Source organism: Callospermophilus lateralis, chromosome 19, assembly GCF_048772815.1.
Source record: "Callospermophilus lateralis isolate mCalLat2 chromosome 19, mCalLat2.hap1, whole genome shotgun sequence".
Classification (NCBI taxonomy): Eukaryota; Metazoa; Chordata; class Mammalia; order Rodentia; family Sciuridae; genus Callospermophilus; species Callospermophilus lateralis.
Genome location: NC_135323.1, coordinates 31,888,690 through 31,907,912, shown reverse-complemented (window position 1 = coordinate 31,907,912; position 19,223 = coordinate 31,888,690). Strand labels below are relative to the sequence as shown.

The following is a 19,223-nucleotide window of genomic DNA, read 5'->3' as shown; positions in this document are numbered from 1 at the left end:
TGGCAGGCTTGATCTTTCTAAAGAAAGCACTTTATAAGGGAAGGTATAGGTCATCTTAGGGATGCGCTGTTAGAAGTGGGGCTGGGGCTGTAGGGCAGAGGGCTTGACTAGCATGTGTGAGGCACTGGGTTCAATCCTCAGCACCACATAAAAATAAACAAAATAAAGGTATTCTGTCCATCTATAACTACAAAAAAAAATTTTTTTAAAGAAGAAAGAAACTATGCGTCTCTTTAAGTTTGTATGGGCCAAGGTTGATGCTGAATTGAGCAGGGGGAATCAAAGAGCCTGGCTGGTGTTTGGTCAAAGACAGAGTCATGGTCAGCTGACCACTCCAGTTTTTCTTCCTGCCACAGTGATGCCTCCAGGCACAAGGATACCTCACCACCATCTTGTTTTTTTCTAGAAAGGCCACAATCTGGTATTGATAATCAAGGACTCAAATTATTGGATTCTGTCCCTCATTCAGCAATTCTGACTTGAACAAGGTGATTTGATCCTTTGAATTTGTTTCCTCTTCTATAAAATAAGGGCATAATGCTTACTGGGCATCTTTGTAGGAATTAAAGGAAACAATGTGTATGAAAATAAATGACTAAGGGCTGGGGATGTGGCTCAAGTGGTAGCGCGCTCGCCTGGCATGCATGCAGCCCGGGTTTGATCCTCAGCACCATATACAAACAAAGATGTTGTGCCTGCCGATAACCAAAAACATAAATATTAAAAAAAATTCTCTCTCTCTACCTCTCTCTACCTCTCTCTCTCTTAAAAAAAGAAAAGAAAAGAAATGACTAAGAATTGAATGGGTAGGGAGCACGCGTCCCAGCGTGGTACTAAGTACTAGGTACCATCACTGGTACTAGGCTGGGCGCACAGAGGTGCCATGAGGCTGGGCACAGATTACAGGTGCATTCCTGTAATCCCAGCGGCTAGGGAGGCTGAGGCAGGAGGATCACAAGTTCAATGCCAGCCTTAGCAAAAGCAAGGCACTAAGCAACTCAGTGAGACCCTGTCTCTAAATAAAATACAAAATAGGGCTGGGGAGGTGGCTTATGTTAGGTCGGTGGTGGCGACTTGGTGGCAACTTAGTGGTGACTTAGAACAAAGCAGCCCACGCAGGAAAAGAACATCAATCAGATGCCGGCAGAAACGCCTGTCAATCAGCCAGATCTCTTGACTAATCCCTGTCAATCAGCAGGACCCCCTGGCCAATCCTAGAGTTCAGCCAACTCCCCTGACCAACTCCAGCAGGACAAGGGACCCTAAAAACACCTTTTCCTGTCCCAAGCACTTCCCTTCCTGCTGTAAGCCCCATAAAAGTCCAGTCCGGTCAAGCTTCCACGAGGTTTCTTCTCAGACCCTTCTCCTGTCCCATCTGTGGGTCTGATTGAGTTCCGCCCAGGAGTGATATCTCAATAAAGCCTCATTCAGCGACCCTTTTAAATTTGCCTCCTTTGGTCGGTGGATGCCTGACTCACCTGATCTGACAGTTTAGTGGTCAAATACCCCTAAATTCAATCCCTGGTACCCCCCCCCAAAAAAAAAATGTATGTTAGTTATTGGATCAGTAAACTGATAACTGTATTAGGAATTAATGCTCAAACTTGTCTTTCATTTGTCATTTCTCCATTTATCAAACCACACTGCTCTGTACTAGGCACTGGGGATATAAGAATCAATCAGACAATTTCTCTGCATTGTAAGATGCCCTGGTGTTATGTAGTGATGCTGTGGAGGCAGGCAGGAGCACAGCCCTGAACAAGGAGCCATCATTCCTCAGTGGGGGAGGTCAAAGAGGGCTTCAGAGAAAAGGCACTTATCTGAGCTGGCTTTTGAAAAACCAAAGAGTTTTTTCAAAAGATGATGAAGTTCACGCCAGCACCAAGAACTGTATGTGCAAAGTTGTAGAGGACTGTGGCTATGTGGTAAGGTTAGGTCAGAATGGTAGCAATGATTGAGAAGTATGGTATTTCTGTTTGGGATGATGAAAGGATTATGGGAATGGATGGTACTGATGATTACACAGCAAAGTGAATGTACTTAATAACATTGAGTTGTATTCTTAAAATGATTACAGTGATAAATATTATGTATATTTTATCACAATAAAAATACTAGCTTGGTGCAGTGGCAAAAGCCCGTAATCCCAGTGACTCAGGAAGTTGAAGCAAGAAGATCATAAGTTCGAGACCAGCCTGGGCAATTTAGCAAGAGTCTCTCAAAATAAAAGAATAAAAGGGGCTAGGAGTGGGGTGTAGTTCAGTGGTAGAACACCCCTCAGTTTAATTTGCAATATCACCAAAAACACCCCCCCAAAAAGAAACCCCACTCATGCAGAACAGAAAACCAACAGTTGTCCACCTGAAAAGACAATTATCAGAGACCTAAAGCCAGCTATTATAATGATACTCCAAAAGTAAGGGTAAACACTCATTTCCAATCAAAATGAGTAGACATATATAAAGTTTCAGAAAGAAAAAAAAGCAATAAAATTGAATGAGAAATATAAATTTTTTAAAAAAATATTTTTTAGGGGCTAGGGATGTGGCTCAAGACGTAGCACGCTCGCCTGGCATGCGTGCAGCCCAGGTTCGATCCTCAGCACCACATACAAACAAAGATGTTGTGTCCGCCATAAATAAATAAATATAAAAAATTTTTTTTAGTTGTAAATGGACACAATACCTTTATTTATTTATTTTACTTATTTTTATGTGGTGCTGAGAATCAAACCCCATGCTTCACACGTGCTAGGCAAGCATTCTACCACTGAGCCACAACCCCAGCTCAAGAAATAGAAATCTGGACTGGAGATGTGGCTCAAACGGTAGCGCGCTCGCCTGGCATGCATGGGCCCGGGTTCGATCCTCAGCACCACATACAAACAAAGATGTTGTGTCCGCCGAAAACTAAAAAATAAATATTAAAAATTCTCTCTCTCTAAAAAAAAAAAAAAGAAATAGAAATCTTAGAAATGAAAAATGCAATAACTGATGTACTTACAAGCAGAATGAAGATAACACATAAACCTTTCTGAACTTCAGGATAGATTGATAGACATGATCCAGTCTGAACAACATAGGAAATACGTGTTGAGAAAAAATTTTACCTTTGGTGTTGTGGGCAATACCAAAATATTTTGGTCAGTGGTTTCCCAGAGGGAGAAGAGAAGTGTTGCACAGAAAAAAAAAATTCTTTGAAGAAATAATGAAACAACAGGGCCTGGGATTGTGGCTCAGCGGTAGAGCACTCGCCTTCATGGGTGGGACCTGGGTTCGATCCTCAGCACCACATAAAAATAAAAAGGCATTTTGTTGTGTCCATCTATGCCAAAAAAATAAATAAATAAGTATTTTTAAAAAAGGAAAAAGAAATAATGGAACAACTCCAAATTTGATAAAAGACAAACACAGATTCAGAAGTTCAGGGAACTACAAATAGCATAAAGTCAAAGAACCCTCATGCAGGATGTCAAAATCAAAATTCTGAAAAATCAAAGACAAAACAATTTTGAAGGAACCCAGAAAAGAAAGCAGTTTTACCTGAGGACTCAATGATGTGATTAAATGCAAATTTTTCTATCAGAAACAATGAAGGTCAGAAGAAAGTGGCACAGAACTTTTAAGGAAAAGAACTGTCAACCCAGAATTCTACATCCAGTGAATATATTTCAAAATGAAAACAAAGGCCAGGCATGGTGACACACACCTGTAATCCCAGCAGTTTGGGAGGCTAAGGCAGGAGGATTTCGAATTCAAAGCCAGCCTCAGCAACTGCTGAGGCATGCACCATCGTGCCCAGCTTGTTTTGTTTTGCTTTGAATCAGTGTCGTGCTATACTTGATCTTCAACTGGACTGGTGACCTCAGCTTCCTGAGTAGCTAGGAGTACAGGTATGTGGAGTCACACCTGACATCATAGTTTAAAACAAACAAAACCAAATAATTCATTACAAATAAACATGCTGTAAAAGAAGCATTACAGGAAATCTTAAGGGTGGAAAGAAAATGATCAAAGGAAACTATTTCAGGCTAGGTAAAGTGTTGCATGCCTGTAATCCCAGCAGCTCCAGAGGCTGAGGCAGGATGATCCCAATCAAAGCCAGCCTTAGCAAAAGCAAGGCACTAAGCAACTCAGTGAGACCCTGTCTCTAAATAAAATACAAAATAGGGCTGGGGATGTGGCTCAGTGGTGAAGTGCCCCTGAGTTCAATCCCTGGCACCACCCCGCCCTCCAAAAAAGGGAAACTATTTCAGAAGTGAAGGAAAAATCACAGAAAAGATGCATCTCTGTGTAAATATAGCATATTATTCTAAAATCCTTACAATATATTATGATAGTTGAAAACACAAGGTGGAGCTTGAGAAGAGAGGCCAAGCAGATGTGCTTATTGGAATTGCCCTGATGGCTGGGACATCCGTCGCCCTCCACAATCCCCTTTTCCCCCAGTCACTATGTCTGGGCCCTAAGTCTCTTCAAGTTCTGTCAAAGATGCCTAAATGGTTTCCAAACCTCAGCACAGCATGGATTTCCCACTTCAATCTGCACAAAACAGGTGACCCCCAAATGACAACAGATGCCAAATGGGAGAAATGGAGTCCTGCAGTGGGTGGCCCAGGGTTCAGGTTCAGAAATCTGAGGTTCTGTAGGGAGGAATTGCAGACATTAGGAATGGGCAACAGCTACTGGGAAAACTGGGAGTTGGACTGGAAAGGAGGAGATATGAAGCTAGAACCCAGATGTGCACTTGCCCCATGAGGAGCAGGAAGTCCTCAAGCCAAGTAAAATCTTCTGGTCAAGGCATGTTCATGGTCAGGATGGGTAACTGGGCTCTCCCAGGTAGAGACCTGAGGACTCCTGAGAGGAGCAGGATCTTGTTGAGTGCCTGCTTAGAAATTTGAAACCATGCATTCAAATGGTTTAAAGTATTAAAACTTCCCAGAGGGACTGGAGTTGTAGCTCAATGCCTAGCACGTGTGAGTCACTGGGTTTGATCCTCAGCACCACATAAAAAATAAATAAGAAAAATAAAGGGATTGTGTCCATCTACAATTAATATATATATATATATATATATATATATATATATATATATATATATACACATACATATTTATATAGAAAAACTTTAACCAGTGAAATACTACATTATGTATAACCAGAAGAATGAGAAATTATACTCCATTATATATGATGTACCAAAATGTATTCTACTGTCATGTATAATTAATTAAAACAAATTAAAAATTAAAAATAAATAATTAAAAAATAAAACTCTTTTCAGAATTCTTACTAAACAAGCAAACAGCAGAGCTAACCTCAGCAATTTAGCAAGGTCCTGTCTCAAAATAAAATATTAAAAAAAGGGCTGGGAATGTGGCACAAGGGGTAACACGCTCGCATGGCATGCACGGGGTGCTGGGTTCGATCCTCAGCACCACATAAAATAAAATAAAGATGTTGTGTCCACTGAAAAACTGAAAAAAATAAATATTAAAAAATTCTCTTTTCTCTCTCTCTCTTTAAAATATATATATATACACACACACACAAAAAAAAAAGGACTCTGTGTGTGTGGCTCAGTGGTTAAATGCCTGGGCTCAATCCTTGGCACACAAAAGGCAAACAGCACCTTTATTCTCTCCATTCCTTTTTCTCAAAGAACACCCTCATGGGGCTGGGGATGTGGCTCAAGCTGTAGCGCGCTCGCCTGGCATGTGTGCGGCCCGGGTTCGATCCTCAGCACCACATACAAACAAAGATGTTGTGTCCACCAATAACTAAAAAATAAATATTAAACTTCTCTCTCTCTCTCTCTCCCTCCCTCCCTCCCTCCCTCTCTCACTCTCTCTTTAAAAAAAATTAACAAAAAAATATAAAAATATAAAAAAAGAACACCCTCTTCCGATTTGTCACTTTTTAAAAAAACTTCCCTCCTCTGTGTGCTGCTCCCTATATGTCTATATTTCAGCTGTTTCTATAGTCTTGTTTTTTTTTTTTTTTTTTTTTTTTTTGCCTAAAACCTAGGATATGTACTTTCTTTCTTTCTTTCTTTCTTTTTTAACCAGGGATTGAACCCATGGTGCTAACCACTGAGCCACAATCCCCACCCCTTTCTATGTTTTATTTTGAAACAGGGTCTCGCCAAGTTTCTTAGGGCCTCACTAAATTGCCATGGCTTTGAACTGGCGATCCTCCTGCTTCAGCCTCCTGACCCACTGGGATTACAGGCATGTGCTACTATGCCCGGAGCACAAATTCTTAATGAACTATTAGTGAATACATTGCACAACATGACCAAGTTGGTTTTATCCTGGGAATGCAAGAATGGTCTAACATGCAAATCATTAAATGCAATTAATCACATAGATAGAATTAAGAACAAAATTATTTACTCTTCTCAATAAATGCAGAGAAAGCCTTCTACAGAATTCTACAACCATTCATGATAAAAACCCAAAGAAACCAGGGACAGAAGGAAGCTACTTCAACAACAAAGAAGACTACAAATGAACAAGGCAAAGCCAACATCATAGGGAATAGAGAAAAACTGAAAGCATTTCCTTAAAAATGTGAAAGGGCACAGGATGTTCACTCTCACCACTCCTATTCAATATAGAATTATATGTTCTAGCCAGAGCAATGAGGTAAGAGTGGAAATAAAATAGATAAAAATAAAAAAGGAAGAAATCACATTTTCACTGTTGGCAGATGATATAAGTCTGTACTTAGAAAATTCAAAAAGCTCCACTAAAGACTGCTAGAGCTAATAAACAAATTTAGCAAAGTAGCAGGTGACAAAATCAACATACAAAAATCAATAGCTTTCCTATATACCAATGACGAATCTGCTGAGAAAGAAATAAGAAAAAACACTCCTGTTTACAACAGCCTCAAAAAAAAAAAAAAAAAAGAAAGAAAGAAAAAGAAAGAAAGAAAGAAAAAAAAGAAAAAAAAAGGCCTAAAGATAAAACTAACGAAGGAGTTGAAGACCTATTCCATAAAAACTATAGAACATTGAAGAAGACACAAAATGGAAAGACCACCCATATTCATGGATAGGAAGAATTAATATTGTTTAAGTGGCTATACTACCAAAAGCAATATACAGATTCAGTTATATCTGCATCAAAATACCAAAGACAATCTTCACAGAAATAGAAAAAACAGTTCTAAAATTAATTTGGAAGAATGAAAGACCCATAATGGCCGAAAAAAATTCTAAGTCAAAAAAAAAAATGCTGGAGACATCACAATATCTGACTAAAAATTATGCTATAGAGCTGTAGCAACAAAAACTGCATGGTACCAGTATAAAAACAGACACATAGAGCAATGGTACAGAATCGAAGACACAAAGACAAATTCACACCGATACAGTCATCTGATCCTTTACAAAGAAGCCAAAGGCATACATTGGACAAAAGACAGTGTTTTTTAAACACACATTGTGGGGAAACTGGTATCCATATATAAAAGGATAAGTCTAGATTCTTATCTCTCACCCTACACAAACAGCAGCCCAAAAATGTATCAAAGACCTAGGAATTACACCAGAAACTATTCAACTCCTAGAAGAAAATGTAGGGTCAACACTTCAACATATAGACACAGGCAATGACTTTCTCCACAGGACCCTTAAAAGTCAGGCAATAATGCCAAGAGTTAATAAATTGAATGGCATCAAATAAAAAATGTTTCTGCACAGCAAAGGAAACAATTAGGAATGCAAAAAAGAAAATCTACAGAATGGAGAAAATCTTTGCTAGCTACTCTTCTGACAGAGGATTAATATTTAGAATACATAAAGAACTAAAAAAAATTCACACCCCAATACCAAATAATCCAATTAATAAATGGGCAAATGAACTAAATAGACATGTCTTCAAAGAAGAAATACAAATGGTCAACAAATATATGAAAAAATGTTCAACATTATTAGCAATTAGGGAAATGCAAATCAAAACTACACTGAGATTTCATCTTCCTCCAGTCTGATAGGTTACAAAAATTTAACAAGAATTCATTATTAGTGATGTTGGTCAAATTATATTGTTCTATTATGTATTGTGTGCATGTACCAATATGTAACAACAAATTCCATCAGTATATACAACCATAAAAATATGTGTGAGGAGAAAAAGAATTTATTATTAGCAGGTGTGGATGTGAATGTCTGTAATCCCAGGCTGAAGTAGGAGAATCACAAACTCAAAGCCAGCCTCAGCAATTTAGGGAAATTTATCAAGACCCTGTCTCAAAATAATAAATAAGAAGGGCTGGGGTTGTGGCTCTGTGGTTGAGTATCCCCCTAGGTTCAAACATTCTCCCCTTACCAAAAAAAGTAGGGGTGGGGGTGGGGGTGGGGGTGCAGGGAGCGCTGGGTCAAATTATATTGTTTTGTTATGTGAGTGTATGAATATGTAACAACAAATTCCATCATTTTGTACAACTATAATGCACCAATAAAAATTTGAAGAAAAGGAATTCATTATTGATTTATTGACTTATTGATGCTCTCTAATAAACCACAGCAAACATCGACAGTAATGTATTTTCCTTACCTAAGCCTTCAGCTGGATTCTTTATTGGGAGGTTGGGGCACTCACTAAATTGCCCAGGCTGGCCTTCAACTCCCCATTCTCATGCCTCACCCTCGGGAGTGGCTGGGGCTTTAGGCTTGTGCCATGGCTTGATGATGATGCTGCTGATGCTGCTGATAAAAATGATCCTCCTCCTCCTTCTCTTCCTCCTCCTCCTCCTCCTCCTCCTCCTCCTCCTCCTCCTCCTCCTCCTCCTCCTCCTCCTCTTTTCTTCTTCTTCTTCCTTTTCCCCCCTTCCTCTCTCCATAGCCCACACTGTTAGTTCTATGTCACTCTTGCCTGCTCTGGTACTTTTATTATTCTCATTTTATACCTGTGCTCCAATCACTCACTAGACCTTGAACTCTCTGTCTTCAAAGTTCACTAGTTCCCAGTGGTGCGTGTAGATTGACAGTGCCTGGGAGTAGGATTTGGTCTTACCGGGAGTTTGTCACACGTACTTAGAGCTGCGTTTTGAACTTAAGGAAGACCTCGCCCATGAGCCAGCGCCTACTCACTCCCACCCTTCAGGACTGGGCTTCCACCAGCCGAAGGTGTAGGGATGTGGCTTTCTCTTTACGACGTGGGCGCTTCCTAGCTCACTCAGAAGGTCCTTCTAAGTTTCACCGGGCTACTTGCTTGGCTTTATCCGTGCCAAATCCGGTCCAGGGGGTCTGACCTAAGGTTCCATACGGCAGGGGAGAGCGCAAAGGGGTGGCACATCGCAACTCCTGCTGAAATGCGGGGAAGGGGGAGGGGACACAGAAGATTTCGGGGACCGGGGAGACCCCCACAGCACCGAGTCCTGGCTTCGGCCGCCTCCTGGTACTGACCCCTCTAGTGGGCTGGAGAGCAAGGAGTTGCGGAAACTTCCGCCCTGGGGACCTCACAGGAGCACACAATACCAGGAAAAGGTGGCAAGTGGCACCTGCGTCCCCGCCCCTCCCCACGTTCTTCTTCGGACACTACGCTGACGCCACCCCAGCCCACGATCCCTACATCCGGAGGCTAGAAGGCCACAGGGAAAGGCCAGAGGCGGGCGCCGCAAGGACCGTACCCCTCCACCCCCGGTGGATCCAAGGACAGAAGGGGCACCAGCTATGATTATATCTCTAAAAGAGAAGTTTTTAGTTAACAAATGGACGAGAGGAGTGGGAGAGTCCAGATTTTTCTAGAGGTGCTGGTATTTCCTACAATAGGCAATTGCATATTCTTTGAATTATTTTGTCTTTATTTGGCACTGGGGACCGAACCCAGGACCCCGCGCATGCTAGGCAAACGCTCTGTTTGCTGAGTCACACACCCAGGCCCCTAGACTTTTCTTGATAACTACACTTCACAGCACTTCACACCTCATTTTACGGACCAGTGGGCTCATTAGCGTTGAACCACTCGCTGGGAAATTGGTGAAAATGTATCCAATTCTATATACCTGGAAAAAAGAACAAATCACCTATCTCCTTACACTACCAGTTCTAACCCCCAACTTTACCAGGAGGAGTATAAAGAGAGGTGATTTTTACAGATGTGATGAGGGGATTAAAATTCTCCAGCTCCAGGAGTTACCAGGGCAACTGATCTACCCCAAATTTGAGATAACTTGTTCATCAGAGGTCTGCCTCACCAGTAAATAGATTGAGAGCTGGAACATTCTTCCCAATCTGACTAGTCTGGGCAAGCCAAAGTTCAGTGGGTAGTAGTATCTGTGAGCACTTGATCACCAGAAATCAGCTTTCACGTTTCCTAATGAAATTATTTTCCCTGAAACCCCAACATCTAGAACAGATCTCTAAGTTCTTCTCAAATTCCTCCCTCTTTAATTTGATAATTTTGCCTAATAATTCACTGATCCCATTGGGGAAGGGCGAGATTATCTTTCCATCAACCAATAAAATGTTTTGCACAGATATGTACCTTTCTTTACCATATTATATTGGAAAACACATCCATCCCCTTGGTGGAAAAGCCAATCCCCAAGTAAAACAATTTTTATTGCATCTGATGTCACAAAGGATTCGTTCTATTGTTTGCATTTTTCCAGCATTTTCAAATACAACCTTATCATTTATTCATTTCTTCATTATATTGTCACAGAAAGGCAATTTTTTTTTTCTTTCTGATTCTGAGGCATCTAGAGTATTAGAATTCATAGACAGAGATAGAAAGGCTGCCAGGGGCTGGGAGAAGAGGGAATGAGGACTTGTTATATTCAGACTTAGCAGTAGAGTGCTTGCTGAATATGTGTAAGGTCCTGAGTTCTATCATTAGCATTAGGGCAAGAGCGTGCACACATGCACACACACAAGAATTGAGTTTCAGTTTTGCAAAATGAAAGAGTTGTACAGATTGGTTACACAACAATGTGAATGTAAGCATACATATAAGTGCCGATACTGAAATAAACAGTGTAATCCACAGTCTGTTCTACATGCCAAAGAAAATGCCATGCCCACACCTCCCCACTTCTGTCCTTTAACCTGAGATCACAGGAAGTGGCAAGATGTATATGCAGAGCCTCCCTTGGTGCCTGTAGGTGTGCAACACCTCTTATAATTTCTTTTAATCTAATTATTTTTCTACAAACACTGTGGTTGTTTTAAGCATAAAAGGAAGGAACTTTAAAGTGCCCTTTGAGATTACCAGGAAATAGTCTTCCTCCTAAAGTGCGACTCATGTGCAAATATGTGATCCGACGGACTAGGGGAAGAGAACCTGGATCCCTGATGACAGACACCCGCGCCCCTCCCCCACCAGCCCCCCTGGTGAGCTGCGCTTGGAATTGAAAATTGTTTTCAGTCCTTCCCCTAACGACGCTCTCAGCCTTCATGGCCCTGGGAAGGTAGTTTTCCTGAATTACAAGAGTGATTATTTACGCGAGTGCCCGAGTGCCCCCGTGCCTTATTGGAACTCGCCGGCTTCATTTACTCGCTTTGAATTGCGACCTTACAAAAGGGACAAAGAACTCATAGTCAAAACCGAATTATTGTAAAAGGCAGAGCAAAACACAAATCCCGGTCACTGCACCTGACGACTGCTGAAATCAACATCCTTGTAAGACGCAAATCCACTATATTTCCCGGACCTCGTGGCGCAACGGTAGCGCGTCTGACTCCAGATCAGAAGGTTGCGTGTTCAAATCACGTCGGGGTCAGAGTCGGGGTAGCTTTCTTTAGCCCCTGGGATTTATATTAAAAATCATTTCTGAGTGAAATAAACGTCTTGCTGTTCTCTACGCCGACATTCCTTAGCTTTTCTTTAGCCCCAAGAATTTTCTTTTGAACAACTCTTACAATGGACAGAAACTTAAACTGAAGGGTGAGGAAGTGAGGAAAAAAAATCCACAAGAGCTGAAATTTAGGTCATTCTGTTCACGTCCTTATCAGGATTTACCCCTATCAGGACTAGGCTTCAGAGAAGACAGTCAGATGACTTCAAACAGGACATGAAAACAACCCAGGAGAGGAGACTTGGTTAATTAATTCTTTCAAGTGCGGAAGAAGTTATGGGGTCCCAGGACCCAGATATGGGGTATGGTACAGTTTCTTTGGGTTGATATCTGGATCACCTTGATGAATAAGTCAAAATCAATCTCTCTCTCTCTCTCTCTCTCTCTCTCTCTCTCTCTCTCTCTCCTCCCTGTCCCTCTCCCTCCCTCCATCCTTCCCCCCTCCCTTCTTTCTGCCCTTCCCTACACACACACACCCCCCCCCCACACACACACACACACTTTTCATTGTTTGAGTTTCTTCCCTCCATGTTCCTTCTGAACAATGTGGTTAAAGAGAAAATACTGTGAGTTGATTAAAAATGAAAGATATATTCAAGAAAGCTCTTGAACTCTCCAAGAGTAGAAAATTACCAGAGCATTTATTACCCTTACATTTAGGAGTTGAATGCATCCTTCCAATCCGGCTATGAAACAAATAAGTTCCAGATATAAACCAGCTGTCCTGCACCAAGAGGGAAGAGAAACACACATTTAACAGAAATAGAGATTGCTCTATGCTTTCCAGGATTGAGCTTCCCCTGCATCAGCCTGTGGGCTGGCTCTTTCCTCAGTTTAAATGATTGTCCTGGTCTAGGGCTGTAACTCCGTGGTAGGACACTTGCCTGGCATACACAAGAGTCTGGATTCCATACCTAGCACCTAAAGAAAAGATGGGAGTGGAGCTTCTTCTAGGTATTGTTTTTTAAAAAGCCAATTAAACAAACTTTAGAAATGATAGAGGAATAGCTTGCTTTAATGTACCAGTGGCTTGAATGCATAATCTTCTGATCGGAGCATGTGCTCCTGTTTGTAAAAAGCCCCAAAAGGAAATTCTTTGTATATCAATCTTATCACCTCTCAGTTGGATAGCTCAATATTTGTTGTCCCCTTTTCCAGAGAGTTTGGAATTCCCTCTGAGTTTCTTGACATTTTGGGGGCAAGAGGTACTGAAAATTTAACCTGTGGGGCTTTACCACTGAGCCACAACTCCAGGCCTTTTTATTTTTCATTTTGAGACAAGGTCTCCTAATTGCTAAGTCGCTTAGGGCCTGGCAGTAGGGATTCTCTTCTTTCTAACCCTTCCTACAAAGCAGGAATCACTCTTATGATGACTATTTATTTATTTATTTAATATATTTTTAGTTGTCAATGGACCTTTATTTATTTACATGTGGTGCTGAGGATTGAACCCAGTGCCTCACACATGCTAGGCAAGTGCTCTGCCACTAAACCCCAGCCCATGACCATTTACTTAACTGTTTTGTTCAGGAGCAGCCACATAGGGGCTGAGGGCACCCTAGCTTTGAGAGATGGGAATGTGGAGATGTGGCAAACCAGCCATGGGCTGTGTGTGTGAGCTGTGAGCATTTTGAACACACAAAGCCGACTGGACTGAGGATGCAGCTCTGTCTAGGTTGTGCATTGTATGCATCCCTTTCATCCCTTTCGCTTGCTCTGGGTTCATGGTCTTTCTCTGTCTTGCCTGTTTTGCCTCCTTTGTGGGAGCTGGGTCAAAGGAGTTATCACAGATCCCAAAGAAAAAAAAGGTATTTCTCTGTCTCTGTGTGATTATTTTGTGCCAGCCCAGTTCACCTGGAGTGACCCTGACTGGTTTAGTCATGTGTTGCGACAGTTTTTTTTTTTCTTTTTTTCCTTTCTTCCTTTTTTGGTTGTACTTGGGGTTAAACCCAAGCCCTCATTCATGCTAGGAAAGTGCCCTACCACTGAGCTATAACCCCAGCCTTTGATCTTATTTTGAGATAGAGGATCTCAATATGTTGTTGAAGGCTGACCTTGAACTTGTGATCTTCTTGCTTTAGCCTCACTGGATTACAGGTTTTTGTCACCTTGCCCAGCATAATTCACTCTATTCTTAAGAGGGTAATTGCTAAGTTTCTTCTAAATCAGTAAAATATGTTTTTAAAGAGAAATATTCCAGGGCTGGGGTCGTGGCTCAGTAGTAGAGTGCTTGCCTCACATGTGTGAAGCACTGGGTTCAATTCTCATTGTTAGACCAGGACACAAGAAAAGACCACTGACTCCAATTAAAAATCAAATTAAAGCAAGCTTATTATTTCGACAGGCTGGGCTGCCTCTCCCACCCAAAACCTTGGGAACAAGACAGCAGCTGCAACTTTCCTGCAGCCCAGCTTTATAGCCCAGAAAGTTACACAAAGGGGGGTTACAAATAACAAAACTCTGAGGAGCATGACACTAATGGTAGTTTACATTTTTGCTGGCCCCGACATCAGAATTTATGAAGGTCATTAGAGCCTCAGAGAGGGTCGGTATCTGGCCAGGGAAAGCCAAGATTTGTGAGGCGTCACTAAGTTTCAGAGAGGGCTGCTATCTGGTCAGAGAGCCAGGCATGGGTGAGTTCAAGGCACGGGCAGGCATTCCAAGCAGGTTCAGAATTTACAATAATTTATAGTAAAACCGAAATTATCTTTTCATGGCTTTGTGGCGAGATGGCTCCCAATTTTAAGAAAAGATCAGGATGGGTCTATCACTCAGCACCACATATAAATAAATAAAAAAATAAAGGTCCATCAACAACTAAAAAAATAAAAATAAAAATAAAGAAATATTCCAAAGGAGGGAATAAAAAGAAATATTCCCAGCATGGGAAATTATGATGAAAAAGCTCAAAATTACCCATAATCAAAAATCTCAAGAAAAATCAATAATGTTGTGATGTATATATCTTCCCTGATATTTTTCTACATCTATATATCCTTAAACATTATTCTTTGGTTAAAAAATATTTGTAAAACAATTTCCTCGATAATACTATACTGACAGGTACTGCCTATAAATTACATGTGTATTTTTACAAGTCTGTTGAGATGTAATTACAAGGGATGCAATTCATTTTAGTGTACAATTGATGGCTTTTGGTATATTCAGAGTTATGCATCTATCATCATAATCAATTTTAGAACATTTGTTTTCACAGTACTGAGGACTGAACCCAGAGCCTTGCATATGCCAGGCAAGTACTCTATAATTGAGCTACATCCAGCCCTTAGAAAATTTTTATAACCCCCAAAGAAACCTTTTGCTCATTCCTCCTCCCTAACCCCACTTCAGCCATAGGCAACCACAAACCTACTCGATACAAATTTCTCAATTCTGAACATTTAATATAAATGTAACCATTCAATATGTAGTCTTTTGTGACACATAATATTTTTGTGGACACATGTTTTCATTTCTCTGGGATACATATCTATAAGTGGATAATACATATTATTAATGGTTACATTGTATTTTATCCAACTGATATATACATTTATTTTCCTAGTTTACCATGATAGTTTATCAACATTCCCTTATTTAAGTATTAATGAAATATACATAGATACTTCATAATGGTGCTCTAAATTCACCCCTTAAATTAGGAACTGTGCTCATTCATCTTCACATAATAAATGCAACATACTTTTTTTTTTTGGACTGGGGAATGCAACATACTTGATTTCATTATTTCCTGCTGTTGGGCCTCAAGCATGCTAGTCAAGTACTATGCCACCAAGACACATCTCCAGCTTCTATTTTGCAATTTGCTTTAAATTTTGCTTTTCTAGACATTTTTTCCATAGGTTTTTCTTTTTCTATATAAATTTCAATGAAATTTACTTCTTCTGAATTTCGTTTTAAAGCTTTCAGCTGAATTTTGTTTTCTTTTGCCATCTTAGCCTCCTATGGCAAACAACTTCTTCGCCTCTTAATTGCCCAGGGTTAGTGGAGGGCAAGTGGGGCAAAACAGAAGTAGCAAAGACTAAAACCTGGCTCTAATACTCTCTATGGGGTTAAGTCACAGTTTTCAGTCTTCACCAAGTACATTGTGAAGCAGGACTGCTCATGACTGGACTCTTAAAAGGTATAATCATTTTCTCTTGTTTCATTAAGATGTTCTTATTCATGGTAAATTTCATCAACTCTAATACTGTAGTACCAATAGAAAAAAATTATTTCCAAATAAATAATTCAACAAAAGCTCCTGGATATAAGTAAACCAGTTTCCATATTTAAAGTATTCATAGTATGTTCAGAAAAATAAATAACATTTTATACTCATTTATGCAACATTCACATTTACATTGTTATGGAATTTCAGAATACCTGGAAAGAAGATAAATATTTGACTGGGGATTTAGCTCAGTTGGTAGAGTGCTTTCCTTGTATGCACAAGACCATGGGTTCAATCCCCAGCAGCCCCCCCCCAAAAAAAAAATTGAGAAAGGTGAATAGGTCACATTTGAAGAATCACCATACAGAATGGTAACTGAGATCTCCAGTGGAATACCAAGGTAAATAAGCAATGACTTAAAATTTTTGAGGAAAAAAAATAGAACAATTCTATTCTAATCAACATATTATGGTTAAAATGCATTTTTAGAACTTTTTGGTGTGTGTGGTACTGAAGATTGAGCCCAACAGCCTTGCATGCAAAAGCTCTACCACTAAGCTATAGCCTTACTGACATTGACTTTTTTTTCTTTTTCTTTGTGTGTGGCTGTACTGGGGATTGAACAGAGGGGCACTCTACCACTGAGTTACACCCTCCCCAGCCCTTTTTATTTTTAGAGGTAGGTTCTTGCTAATTTGTCCAGGCTGGTCTCAAACTTGCAATTCTCCTGCTTCAGCTTCCAAAACAGATCATGGAATTACAGGCATGAACTACCAAAGCCTGGCACAACAAAACTACTTTAATCAAAGTGAGGCAAAGATAAATTCTGAATGAACTGGTTTATTGCAATGTGCACAAAAGCAAAATAAGAAAAAAGGAATATATGAAATTATAAACCAAAATAGGCAAAGAAAATAACTCCAGCACAGAACATTAGTAATGAGTCAAAGGCCTTGTGTCCATGGAAGAAATTGTCCAAATAATCTGCAAGAGCCCTTCAAGGTGGCATTCCTACAGGTCTGGAATGCTGAAGATGAAGTGAAATGACTTAATTTGACAGGACCTTCTGCCTTTTCAGAGTGAATACTTGCACAGAGTGGAGTCACAGGAAGGTATGTCTCAACTAGCAATCTGAAGTTTTGGTATTTGGAGTCCCAGAAGGTATATTATCTTAGGTTCTGGAGTTAAAAGTCCCAGATACTATCTTATTTTTGTATCAGCACACAGTTGTAAATGTGGTTATGAAGGAGGACTAGAGGGACATGTTCAATGTAGACAAAATGTATGTATTAAAGAACAGCAAATCTGGTATGTATTATTATTATTATTTTGCTACTGGGGTTTGAACCCAAGGGCACTCTATTACCATGCTGTTTCCCCAACTGCTTGCTTTATTTATTTATTTATTGATTGATACTGGGGATTGAATCCAGGGGTGCTTTACCACTGAGCCACATCCCCAGCCCGTTTTAAAATATTTTATTTAGAGACAGGGTCTCACTGAGTTGCTTAGGCCCTCACTAAATTGCCAAGGCTGGCTTTGAACTTGTGATCCTCCTGCCTAAGCCTCCCAAGCTGCTGGGATTACAGGTGTGGGTCACTGCACCTGGTGTATTTTATTTTTTGTTTTGACAAAGGGTCTCACTTTTTGTCAAGGCTGGACTTGAACTTGTGATTCTCTTGAAATAGCCTCTGGAGTTGCTGGGATTACAGGCATGCTTGACCACACCAGCTTGTATTAGATACAAGAAGCCCATGTGATCTCAGCATAGAGAATTACAGCGAGACAGTAGCAAATGATTCAGGATTGGCACAGTTGGATAACACCATGGTCTTAAGAAGTCGTGTTGAAGGTCTGGGGTAGGGGCGGCAGGCACCATGTCTGGCTGGGAAGGTAGCAAGAAGAAGCCCCTGAAACAACCTAAGAAGCAGGTCAAGGAGATGGATGAGGAAGATAAGGCTTTCAAACAGAAACAAAAAAGAGGAGCAGAAGAAACATGAGGAGCTAAAAGCAAAGGCCACGGGGAAGGGCTCCCTGGCCACAGGCGGAATTAAGAAATCTGGCAAAAAGTAAGCCGATTCTTGTGCCTGAAATGATGGTGACCGTTGATTCCATTCCTATTTAGACATCAGGATCCCCGCTGGAACATCTTTTGCCACCTATAGCTAGAATGAAGTGTTGTATTGGAGTCTGTTGTAAATTTAATAAACTTTTGTAAAATAATAATACACACACACACACACACACACAAACACACACACACACACACACACACAAAAAAAAAAAAAAAACCCAAAACAACAAAAAAAGAAGCTGTTAGCTCCAAGGCAACGAGGAGCTACTGGAGGGGTCTGACAGGAGTGGTATCAACATTTTAAATGCTCACTTTGTATTTATTTTATTTTTTGGTACAAGGGGCACTCTACTGAGCCACATTCCCAGCTCTTTTATTTTTTCTTTAGGCTGGATGACTGTCGAAAGCCATCCATGGGCTGTGTGTGTGAGCTATGTGCATTGCAGCTATATGAGCGGACAGGTCTGGCATTGCACGCTGACTGGGCTGTGCCATGCAAGTGCCCCTCTCCTCTCCCTCTTCCGGTGATCCCACACAGCACCTGAGATGGGTGTGACTTGCCAAGATGTCAATCAATCTGCTGGCCACAGGTATCAGAAGCAAGACTCCACCTTTGAAACCTTATCCCTGACTTATTTGGTGTAGAATATTCTAACGGAAATCCTTTGTCTTCTTTACCCTATAAATAAAGGGATTGCAGGTGCTCTCCCTCTCTTGCCTTCCAGAGTGGAAGAGGACCCATGAGGTTGCAGAGTAGTCCCACTCTGATATGAAAATTACTTATGCGTCCTGTGCTTTTCCGCCGTTTTCTTAGCTTAATGTTGCAGTCAGCTCTTTTGAAACCATCTTATCTAGTCAGCGCCGGTCGCTGGCCAGAGATGACCCTAACTTCTTTGGATCAGGGGGAGTGGCCCTTCCAATATAAAAATCTCTTAACTCCTGGTGTGTACCCTTACCCACTTCAAAGCTAGCCTTCACAATTACTTCCTTCTCACGTCTACCTGTGAATTCATTCCTAATCGTGTTTCTTCTTTAATATTTCTTAAATAAGGACAAAGGCTTCTCAACTTTGCCTGTGCTTTCTGTTTAACAGCCAGAATGTGCTCGCTCTCTCTCTCTCTCTCTCTCTCTCTCTCTCTCTCTCTCTATATATATATATATATATAT

At 40.7% G+C, this 19,223-nt stretch overlaps 1 non-coding gene and 1 pseudogene across 1 annotated transcript; both read left to right on the top strand.

The window, feature by feature from the left end:
• Positions 1–11,660: 11,660 nt before the first annotated feature.
• Positions 11,661–11,732, top strand: Trnaw-cca (transfer RNA tryptophan (anticodon CCA)). The gene has a single exon. It is a non-coding gene; the product is annotated as a tRNA-Trp (tRNA).
• Positions 11,733–17,859: 6,127 nt separating this feature from the next.
• LOC143385388 (translation machinery-associated protein 7 pseudogene) lies at positions 17,860–18,085 on the top strand (annotated as a pseudogene).
• Positions 18,086–19,223: the final 1,138 nt, after the last annotated feature.